Source organism: Urocitellus parryii, chromosome 7 (genome assembly GCF_045843805.1).
Source record: "Urocitellus parryii isolate mUroPar1 chromosome 7, mUroPar1.hap1, whole genome shotgun sequence".
Lineage (NCBI taxonomy): Eukaryota > Metazoa > Chordata > Mammalia > Rodentia > Sciuridae > Urocitellus > Urocitellus parryii.
The window spans coordinates 136,574,081-136,584,342 of record NC_135537.1 but is presented as its reverse complement, the minus strand read 5'-3'; the positions used below and the strand labels follow the sequence as shown (position 1 = coordinate 136,584,342).

The 10,262-nt window shown below is 43.5% G+C and overlaps 1 pseudogene; it reads left to right on the top strand.

Moving 5' to 3' along the window:
• The first annotated feature begins 6,416 nt into the window (after positions 1–6,416).
• LOC144256192 (olfactory receptor 2T3-like) lies at positions 6,417–7,385 on the top strand (annotated as a pseudogene).
• The last annotated feature ends 2,877 nt before the right edge of the window (positions 7,386–10,262 follow it).

Here is a 10,262-nt window from a genome sequence, read left to right as displayed (position 1 = left end):
GGGTGTCTGGTGAGGTGAGGGAACCTGGTGAGATGGGGAGAGCCAGGCCATGGTATTGTGCTATGGGTAGGTAGCAGCTGAGTGACTTGTGTGGGAGTGGAGTGAAGTCTTGGCGATCTGCAGATGTGTTGATAGGTGATTCTCCTAAGGTGCTCACCCAGTTTTGCCTGGACTGGAACTTTGGGTTTTGGGTCCTGCTCTAATGCCAGGCTTCCTACTCGAACGCTGAGGCCCGGAGCCCTGCATGGGGTCACAGCTCTGGTGATTTCTGCAGAGAGCAGATAGATAGGGGTCCTCTTAGAGATGTAGTATTCCGACTAGGCAAGATCTGAGGATCTGGCGGCATGGGGCACAGGGTGGCTCACTCCTTTCCTGCCGCCATGTTTTTTCCAACTTCCTCCCTTTCTATTATTTGTATTCTTAATGACTGGCATTCTGACTGGAATGAGATGAAATCTCAATCTGAAGGAAAAAAAAATCCATATTGCAAATGTGATAACTAACTGTTTGGGTTATTTTTAAAGAATGGAGAGGAAAAATAATTTTTTACAAAGTTTAGCCAAACAAACATAGCCCTTTCCTTGAAGAAGAATCCAGGGTGAGAAATCCTGCAAGTGTCACAAGACAATCTGCTGCAGCCATTCCAACATCACCTGTGCTTGAGTATCAGTTCATCTCACACTCACTTCACCCTAGAGAAGGTGAAGGAAACTGAGCTGGTGGTTTCAAGTGTGACTGTTGCTCAGATAGAGAATTAGCAAAAAATCTTATCTAAAGAAAAGCATTTGGCAAATCAAGTCATTTTATCTCCTAGAAATAATTCTTAAGGTTATTATTTTAAGTGTGACTAAGTGAGATGGGAGCTCCTGGGAGGGGAAAAGTTGCTCAGAAGACCATTTTGCTCACAAGGCAGGACATATAGGGGCCAGAAAAGCTGTGTCAGAGAGCTGGACCAGACCCAGAGTCCAAGGAGTGCACCCCAAAGACATTAGGGTCACTCTCAGCCTAGGCTAACTCCTCACCCAGCAGGGACAGGATGAATTCCCCTTAAGGTGCTCTATGATGGAGGCCATCACTACCTGTAGATCAGAGACCTCACCTGGGAGTCACCCAGCTTCTTTTGTGAGGGTTGTGGTTGCTGCTTTCCCTCTGTGGGCATCTGGAGTAAAGGGTGGATCAAGGATCTACAGTGAGTATCCTCGGTTCCACATCCAGCTGGATCATTTCCCATGCTTTCCAGATTTTCCTGTAAAACAACAGGAGACAGAATTGTCAGGTGACTTCATATCCTTTAAAAAGTACTGCAGGAGTACTGCTTACAAGAATCTTGTGACAAGTTTTTACACCTTATCACAACATATTTTTGCACGTCATGTTTGAAACAGATCCACTTTTATGATGTATGGTTGGTTCTTGTTATATGTTGTGTTTATGTTCAATACAGTCATTGAGCACACTGAATTAGTTAATGAAGAGTCATCACCCCAAGGCAAACACAGGCTTAAGTGCCTGGCTGCCTCTGATCACGGCATCTCCATCTGTTTCCTGTGTTTCCCTTTAAGGACTTACACATTTGATACACTCATGATGACAGAGCACCGTGACCTCACTGAGTCAGTTAGCACTGAACTTGTTGAGCTCAGCACCACACCTGAGGGAGGCTGAGCTAGCTCACACTAGGTCCACAAGCTGCACACAGTTTCCTTGTTTCCAGTCACATGAGACAAACTCAGGCCTATGCCTGGAGACCACTTTGAACAGCAAACTTATCCACTAACAAAGCTCAGAAACATGAAAAGCATCACACAGGAGCACCACAGGAAACACTTCTTTATAGCATGACAGCTGATTGGGAAGGCAGAGTACAATTTCCTACACAGCTGGGGACATGCACATCTGGTGACAAAGTTTCTACAGCGCAGTGCATGTCTGTGGACAGCCACAGAAATGTTGTGATCTCAAGGTGACAAATTCTGATGAATAGGCAAAGTCAAAAAAAAAAAAAAGAGGATGGAACAAGTATAATTGATCAATCACTTCAGCTCTCCGTTTTCAGTAAGACATTTTCTCAAACAAAATCCATGTACAAATAATGCTGTATTTTAAAACAATTTTCTTCGTACATCCAAAATTAAATTACAATCCTTTTAAAATTCTGGAAGCATGTAACTTCACTTTATTTGGGCATTTTTGAATATGAAATCACCCCCATTATCTTAGTAAGTAGATAATGCTTAAAATTTTACTCTTGTGAAATTATGCCACTTCCAGATTTCTTATATTTTTGTTTGTTTGTATATTTGCCAATCTTTTAATTTGTATACATTTTTCTATTAATGTTGTGTGTTCTATAAAGTAGCATGCTTGTGGATTCTGTTTCTTAATTTTTAAAAATATATGTATTAAGGAATTATGATTATACTTCATTCCCCTGTGCTTCCCCTTTCCCTCTTTCCCTCCTTCAATCCCCATCCTCTATGGTACTGGTCTCCCTTCTGCTTTCATTTTTCCCACTTTTTCTCTGTAACTTCCACATATGAGAGAAAATATGCAAACCTGGACTTTCCGAGTCTGGCTTATTCCCTTAGCATCAAAGGATCAAAAACCTAGAAATTGTTCTCCTGTCCATGTACTTCCTTGTTGCTGGGTAGAACTCCAGTGTGTGTGTTTGTGTGTGTGTGTGTGTGTATATATATATATATATATATATATATATATATATATATATATATATTCTCACAATTTCTTTATCCATTCATCTTTTGGCAAGCATCTGAGCTGGTTCCATAACTTATTGTGAATTGTGCTGCTATACACAGGGCTATGCATATATTGCTGCAGTATGCTGACTTTAATTCTTTAGGATAAGTACCAAGGAGTGGTATAGCTGGGTCAGACCACTGGTCATTTCCATGATGGTTGTACTAGTTAATGTACAATCCTACTAACAGTGTATAAGTGATCATTTTTTTCACATCCCCACCAGCATTTATATTATTTGTATTCTTGATGATTGCCATTCTAACTGGAATGAGATGAAATCTCAATGTAGTTTTGATCTGCAATGCTCTGACTACTAAAAATAGTGCTTCATATACTTGCTTGACATTTGTATTTCTTCTTTTGACAAGCGTCTGTTTAGTTCATTTGCCAATTTATTGGTCGGATTATCTGTATTTTGGTGTTAAATTGTTTGAGCTCTTTATATATATTGGATATTAGTCCCCTATATGTAGTTGGCAAATATTTCTTCCCCTCTGTAGGTTCTTGCTTCTCTCTTGATTCCTTTGTAGTGCAGAAGCTTTTCTCATTGGATGCCATCCCATTTATAAACTCTTGGCATTATTTCCTGAACTTTAGGGGTGCTATTGAGGAAGTTGGTATCTGAGTTAGTATACAGAGTGTTGCTTCTATGTTTTTTCCTGGCAGTTGCAGAGTTTCTGGTCTAATTCCTAGGTCTTTGATCCACTTTGAGTTGACTTTTGTGCCTGCTGAGAGACAGAGATCTAGTTTCATTCTTCCACCCTTGCATCTCCAGTTTCCCAAGCACTGTTTATTAAGAAGCCTGTCTCTTCTCCCAGACATGCCTTTGGCATTGAGGTCTCCACAGTTCAGCCAGCTCACCTTGCCATGCCACTACTGCTTTGCTGCTCCTCTATGCTGTTGGGCACTTGCCATTTCCTGCAACTTAGGCTCAGGCTTAGTTTTCATCTTTGAAATGCAAGCCCAGTGTCAGTACCTCACCATGCTGGGAAGTGCACACATTCCGCCCACTGTGGGCACCAAGAGCGGCCTCCCACCCCTCTCCATTTCAAGTTAGGTAACAAAGAGACAGATCTTGAAGGGAGGACTCTGAGCCCAGAGGGTGGAGGGCGATGGGGAAGGAGGTTCACTCCACCCAGAAAGGCTTAGACCAAGTTTGGATGTGGGAATAGAATGTGTCTTGAGATTCACAAACACAGAGTATACAGGCTGCTTGACTGGATTCTGAGAAAGGACAGTGATGTTAGCATCTCCCCTGAGATCACCCAGTCAGAAGCAAGGAGGGCAGCTGGGCTGCAGCTGTAGCCCGATGCCCTTTGCAGTTGTGGTCTACACCTGCCCCTGGTCTCCTCCACACAGCCCAGTGTCTGTGTGGTTGGCCACTCACGCAGACTCAGAAGGGACAGTGGGAAGCTGTTTTGATTTTAACATGTCAGGCACAAGTTCCTTTGAACTTTGGGGCTTATGGAGTGAAGTTGGACACAATTAGGAGACTGTTACAAATGGTGAATGGGTTTCATGTGACCCTACTATGGGATTACAAGTCTGCCAGGTGGCATGGAGAAGACATGTGGAGTCCCTACCCTTGCTTGATTAGGGTACTGAAGGGAATGCTTGATTGTATTGAAGAGTACTTGAAGCAATTTTGGGGTGGTACACAGAAGCCGTTACAGACTAGGAAGGAGAGAAAAGATAGGACCTTTAATCCTGCATGGGTTCATACTCTGATTATGTTCTGAGTATATTCTGCATGATCCTGCCTTTCTTAAATTCAGATTTAGTTTATAGAGTGAGGCTTCATAAATATCAAATATGAAAACATTATTTTAAACTGGAAATAATTGCTTTTAAAAAATGTGCCATATCCTCCTGAAAAAGATGGAGGTTTGTTTTTTTTTTCTTTTTAATATTTTTTAGTTGTAGATGGACACAATAACTTTATTTTGTTCATTTAGTTTCATGTGGAGCTGGGGATTGAACCCAGGGCCTCACATATGCTAGGCAAGTACTCTATCACTGAACTACAACCCCAGCCCCCAAGATGGAGTATTTTATAGCTTCACCTCAAAAACAGCAAATATGTGCAACCCCCATGTTTCTTGTGAGTGGAAAGTTACAATATACTTGGAAAACAAATCAAAAGCACAAGAGCAACAAAAGTCAGAAATGTGAACCTCTGGAGAAGCTTAGGTCTGTGGGTGCCTGGTCAGAGTGCAGGCCAAGCATGGGGTAGATGGATAGATGACAAGTGGTGGCTGCAGGTTCCTCGGTTCCCCCAGGGAGCTGATCCATGCTTGCTCAGCAGGTGAAGGTCACACAGCAGGTGCTCACCTCAGCTCCCTCAGGTGAAGAAGCTGCTGATGTAACTCCCTACTTGCCTCCTAAATGAACCCAGTTGCCTGGCTTTAGGATGGGGATAGCTTCACTGGGCTGCTGTGGTGTAGATTCACTCACTGGAGAGCTGAGGAGTGAAGCACAGGCTTGCCCTGCCCAAGTTTTCTGAACTCTGCATTGGGAAGGTGACCAGGGAACACTGTGGATGCTGATCCTTGCTTCTGTCTCCTGCATGATTCCCACTTGAACTTTCCTGAATGCTCACTTTTTCCGCCTGCCCACCGTTCACTGTGTTTTGCTTTGTGGGTACCTGCATCTCGGCTGCTGTGTGACTTTTCTCTGTGTGCTGCTCTGCCCAGGCATTGCAGCAGCCCTGGGATGACTAGCCTGGGCCAGTCATGGAACTCCCACCCCTCAGTGGTCTGCAGCCTGACATCTCCTTAACTCAGAGTGCAGGACAATTGTCCACATGCCCAGTGTGTTTTCAGCCAGTCAGCTGAACACCTGCAGGTGCATCTCAGGTGAAGCTGTTCCTGAGCAAAGCTGTGGATACCAGGGGAGGACTCTACTGGTTTTCTGAGTGGAATGCAGGGCTAGAGGGTTCCCTGGGACAGGTTGAGGCTGCAGAGCTGAGTTTTAGAACAACTGCTTCCCCTGGTCCTTCAACTACATTCACTGACAGAGTCACTGCACATGGAATGTTGGGCTCTATTTTAGGGGAGAAATGGCATCCTAAGAAGGAAAAAGAAGTGCTTAATTCGTTTTCAAACTAAATAGTTGGTATTTAGGGCATCTCCAACTTTTATTTCTGCCATTTCTTATACATATCATGTCCCTGCAGGATGATTAGTAGATTAAAACCCTTAGACTTCATGTGGATTTTGAGGGTGGCCAGCCATTTCTGCTCCCTGCCCTGCCATGATGGAGACATATGAGGAGAGAATACTGGAGGAGACTATAAGTTTTCAGAAGGTTTGGGGTATGATTTTAGCTCCATTTATATTATTAATATTGACAGATGCCTCACTGTGACTTCCAGCACTGAGTCCTGGATGAGCCAGCGGGTCCCAAGATTCAGGAGCAGCTTCATCCAGCTTGATTAATCCAGTTACTTGGGGCTGCACACAGCTTCAGTTCCCTAAGATTTAAACTTAGGATTCCACCTCAGTTTAACCCAGTGTTTGGAGAAATAGCTCAAGGTACATGTCTTACCCAAGCACACTAGGACAGTCACACAGGTATGATGGAGGTAAAGTCACAGCCCTCATTGTTCTTAGGTGAAACTACCTGATAGATATGCATGCAGGAAAGGAAATTTCATGGAATCAAACTTGAGCACCAGTTTCATCCTTGTGGGGCTCTTTGGGGACACCCCAAATGCCACGCTCCTTTATACTATGACCTTCATCATTTTCTTGATGGCCCTAGTTGGGAACGCCCTCCTCATTCTTCTCATCCACACAGAGCCCTGCCTCTGGACCCCCATGTACTCCTTCATCAGCCAGCTGTCTCTCATGGATCTCATGTACATCTCTATGACCGTGCCCAAGATGCTGGTGGGCCAGGTCACAGGAGACCATATCATCTCCTCCACAGGCTGTGGGATCCAGATGTTCTTCTACCTGACCCTGGCAGGAGCTGAATATTTTCTTCTGTCGGCCATGGCCTACTACCGATATCCTGCCATCTGAAGACTTCTGCATTACCCACTGTTGATGAACCACAGGGTCTGCCGGCTGATGGTGTCCGGATGCTGGTTCCTGGGAACACTGGATGGCTTGCTGCTTACCCCCATCACCATGAGCTGCTCCTTCTGCAAGTCCAGGAAGTTCCTGAGCTTCTTCTGTGAGATCCCTGCCCTGCTGAGGCTCTCCTGCTCTGACGTCTCCCTCTACAAGATGCTCATATACCTGTGCTGCATCCTCATGCTCCTCGTGCCCACCCTGGTCATCTCCAGCTCCTACACCCTCATCCTGCTCCTCATCCACAGGACAAGCTCAGCCAAGGGCCGCAGGAAGGCGCTGGCCACCTGCTCCTCCCACATGACCGTGGTGTTGCTCATCTTTGGTGCCACTGTCTACACCTACATGCTCCCCAGCTCCTATCACACAGTGCAGCAGGATATGATGGTGTGAGTCGTCTACACCATCCTCACTCCCTTGCTGAACTCCCTCATCTACAGCCTCCGCAACAAAGACATCACGTTGACTCTGAGGAGCCTGGTTCAGTCAAGGTGGTGCCGCCGAAGGGTCGTGAGAGGAAACCTAAGAGGGAGTGCCTGGGAGTGAGCCTGCTTCTCTCCTCTGTCCCTTCTCCTCTCCTGATCTCTCCTGTCTGTTGTCCTTGGGACCCAGGGCCCAATGTGGATCCCTCCCTCAGTCCCACTCCCCTGCCTGGAGCTTCTCCTCCATTCTGCTTATTTATCCTGTTTATCTCAGTGTATTTTACTTCTTGAAACCCATTGAAAACTGTCACTTTAGTTGACCTAGCATCTTTTTCTAACCTCCCTCCATCCTGGGTTCACGGGTAATATCAGTGAGACCTAAGTGCCAGCTTTAGCCTTAACAGAGACTCGCTGTGCAGACCTCAGACCTTGTAGAGCCCTGGAGGGGCCATTGGCTGCTCCCTCACTCTCGGCTGCTCTGTAAGCCATCACTGATCTGCGACAGCCATGTGCTCCCAGAAGTCTGATACCGTGCCTCAATAAGTACAGAGGGGCATAGTTTTCTCAATGTTAAAAGAGCTTTGATTCTTCACATCATGTACAACCACAAGAATGAGCCCTAATTAGAATAAGTTATACTCTGTATATGTATGATATGTCAGAATACACTCTACTGTCATGTATATCTAAAAAGAACCAACTTTTAAAAAGTGAGCTTTATGGTGTAAACACCAGTGGTTTTAATACTGCTGAAAAAAAGTCATTAATATTAAAGTCCAGGGAGATAATAGGTTCATTTAATTTTACAGGATGTAAATAAAAGTGGCTTCATATATAATTCTTTGGAATTTACACTACTGTAGACAGTGGTGTACTGTATTTACATTGACTACAAAAACTGTCTTGGAAGATGGGAATTTAGGAAATTTATACGTCTAAGCAATTTTCTTTTGAATTTATTTATTTATTTTGGTACCAGGGATTGAACCCAGGAGTGCTTAACCACAAAACCACATCCCCAACCCTTTTTTTATTTTAAATTATGGGAGAGGGTCTCACTAAGTTGTATAGAGCCTTGCTAAGATTGTTCTGCCTCAGCCTAGCAAGCCAAGCTTTTTTCTTTGAAACTAGGGAAGCCAGTAAAATGATTTTGGACTGGTGACTAGTCTGTGCCCTCCCTGCCAAGTATCATGCTGCCAAGGACATGTCTGTGTGTCTACCAGCACCAGATCACAGTTGCTTTCAAGACCAATACAACCTGTGTGTCGAGTGCTTCTGGAACGTAAGGAGGTAGGAAAACATACATCATCTCTGACTAAGAGGCAAGAAAGTGACAGGAGCCCTGAGGTCATCAGTCATGCCAGGTGGCACCCTGACCTCACCTTATTTACTACCAAGGAAGGGAAGCTGGGTGCTTTGGGACCAGAGCACCATCATCAGGGCTGAAAAGCAGCCTCTGCCAGCCATGGCAGCTCCATACTATGTTTCTAGCTGACCATCACTCCTACAGGTTTTATTAGGGGAATTTGCCTGAATTGGGTCAAAAGGGTCATCTATGAAGAAAAAGGAGCTTGTCTAAAGGTAGTTAGGTTGCTAGGTGTACAGACTGATGATTAAACTAAATACATAAAAGGAACAAAGCTGATCAAGTGAACACCAGCACTGTAAGTCATCCTAACACCATCAGGGCCTGGTTGGTATCATTGCACTTATTATTTTTTTGCTGGTGTCATTGGGAAGTCCTGTGCAACCTTCCATCAAGTTTATGGGATTTTACTTGGCTTTTGTTTTCTTGGTTTTTAACAAGTGCTTTGCTTATCTGTTTACCTTCTGGAGAACAATGTGCAAGGGGAAATGGAAGTCTTTGTTGAAGTTGCAGATGGACTCTGAGGTTTAGATAGAGATGTGAAAGGGGAGGATTCCCAGCTGCCCTCTGAGTTCTAGCCACTGCCACTCAACTAATGAAGAGCCGTGTGACCTCTGACAGCCTTTGGAAGCCTGTGACTTTTCTCATGTCATTTTAAGATGAGGAAGAGAAACTTCTTAATCAAATTTCCTGAGGAGGAGGTGCCCTGGGCTGCCTTGAACTTAATGTAACAATTAGTTTTTGGAATTATTACAATTATTATTATGCCCTGGAATACCTGACCATGGGTGCCCACCCCACGCCAATCAAGTGTGTGGGCACCCACAGTGACTGTGCGTGGTTTCTGGAGATCTGCTTTCCCTGGCTTTATACAATTGTGTTTTATGCAGTTGATCCCTGTTGTAAGTACCATGGATTTATTGATTTTTATGTGTAGGATTAAATTGCTTAACTATACCATTATTTATGAATACCTTCTATTGTTGATGAATGTATATGTTGTTTTCAGTTTTTAGCAATTTCAAATAATGCTCCTATCTACATTTTTGTACTTGTGTCCTATTAGCATGATTTTTAAAAATGATTGTTATTAATAATATACTGTCCATTAAAAAACAACTGGAAGAAAGGATTTTGAAAGTTTTTACCATGAGGAAACAATTAGTGTTTAAGGGAATAAATTTTTGGCTTAATATGAATATTGCATAATGTATACATGTGTCCAACATTACGTAGCACCCCATTAATATGTGCATTTTTACATTTTTTGTAACAGTGCAAGTTAAATTGAAATTTTAAAATCATTGTTATTAAGTACATTACACTAATTCAGATAGAACACTATAGTTTATGATATGTTTTACTATTTTTTAAAAATTTATTTGGTACTGGAGGTGGAACCTAAGGACACTTAACCACTGAGCCACATATCTAGAACTCTATATATTTTATTTAGAGACAGGATCTCACTGAGTTGTTTAGGGTCTTGCTAAGTTGAGGCTGGCTTTGAACTCACAGTACTCTTGCCTCAGCCTCCCAAGCCCCTGAGATTACAGGCCTGTGCCACCACACCTGGCCTATTTATTTTATTTTTAATTAACTAATTATAATTCTATAACTTGAAGTACAATGTGG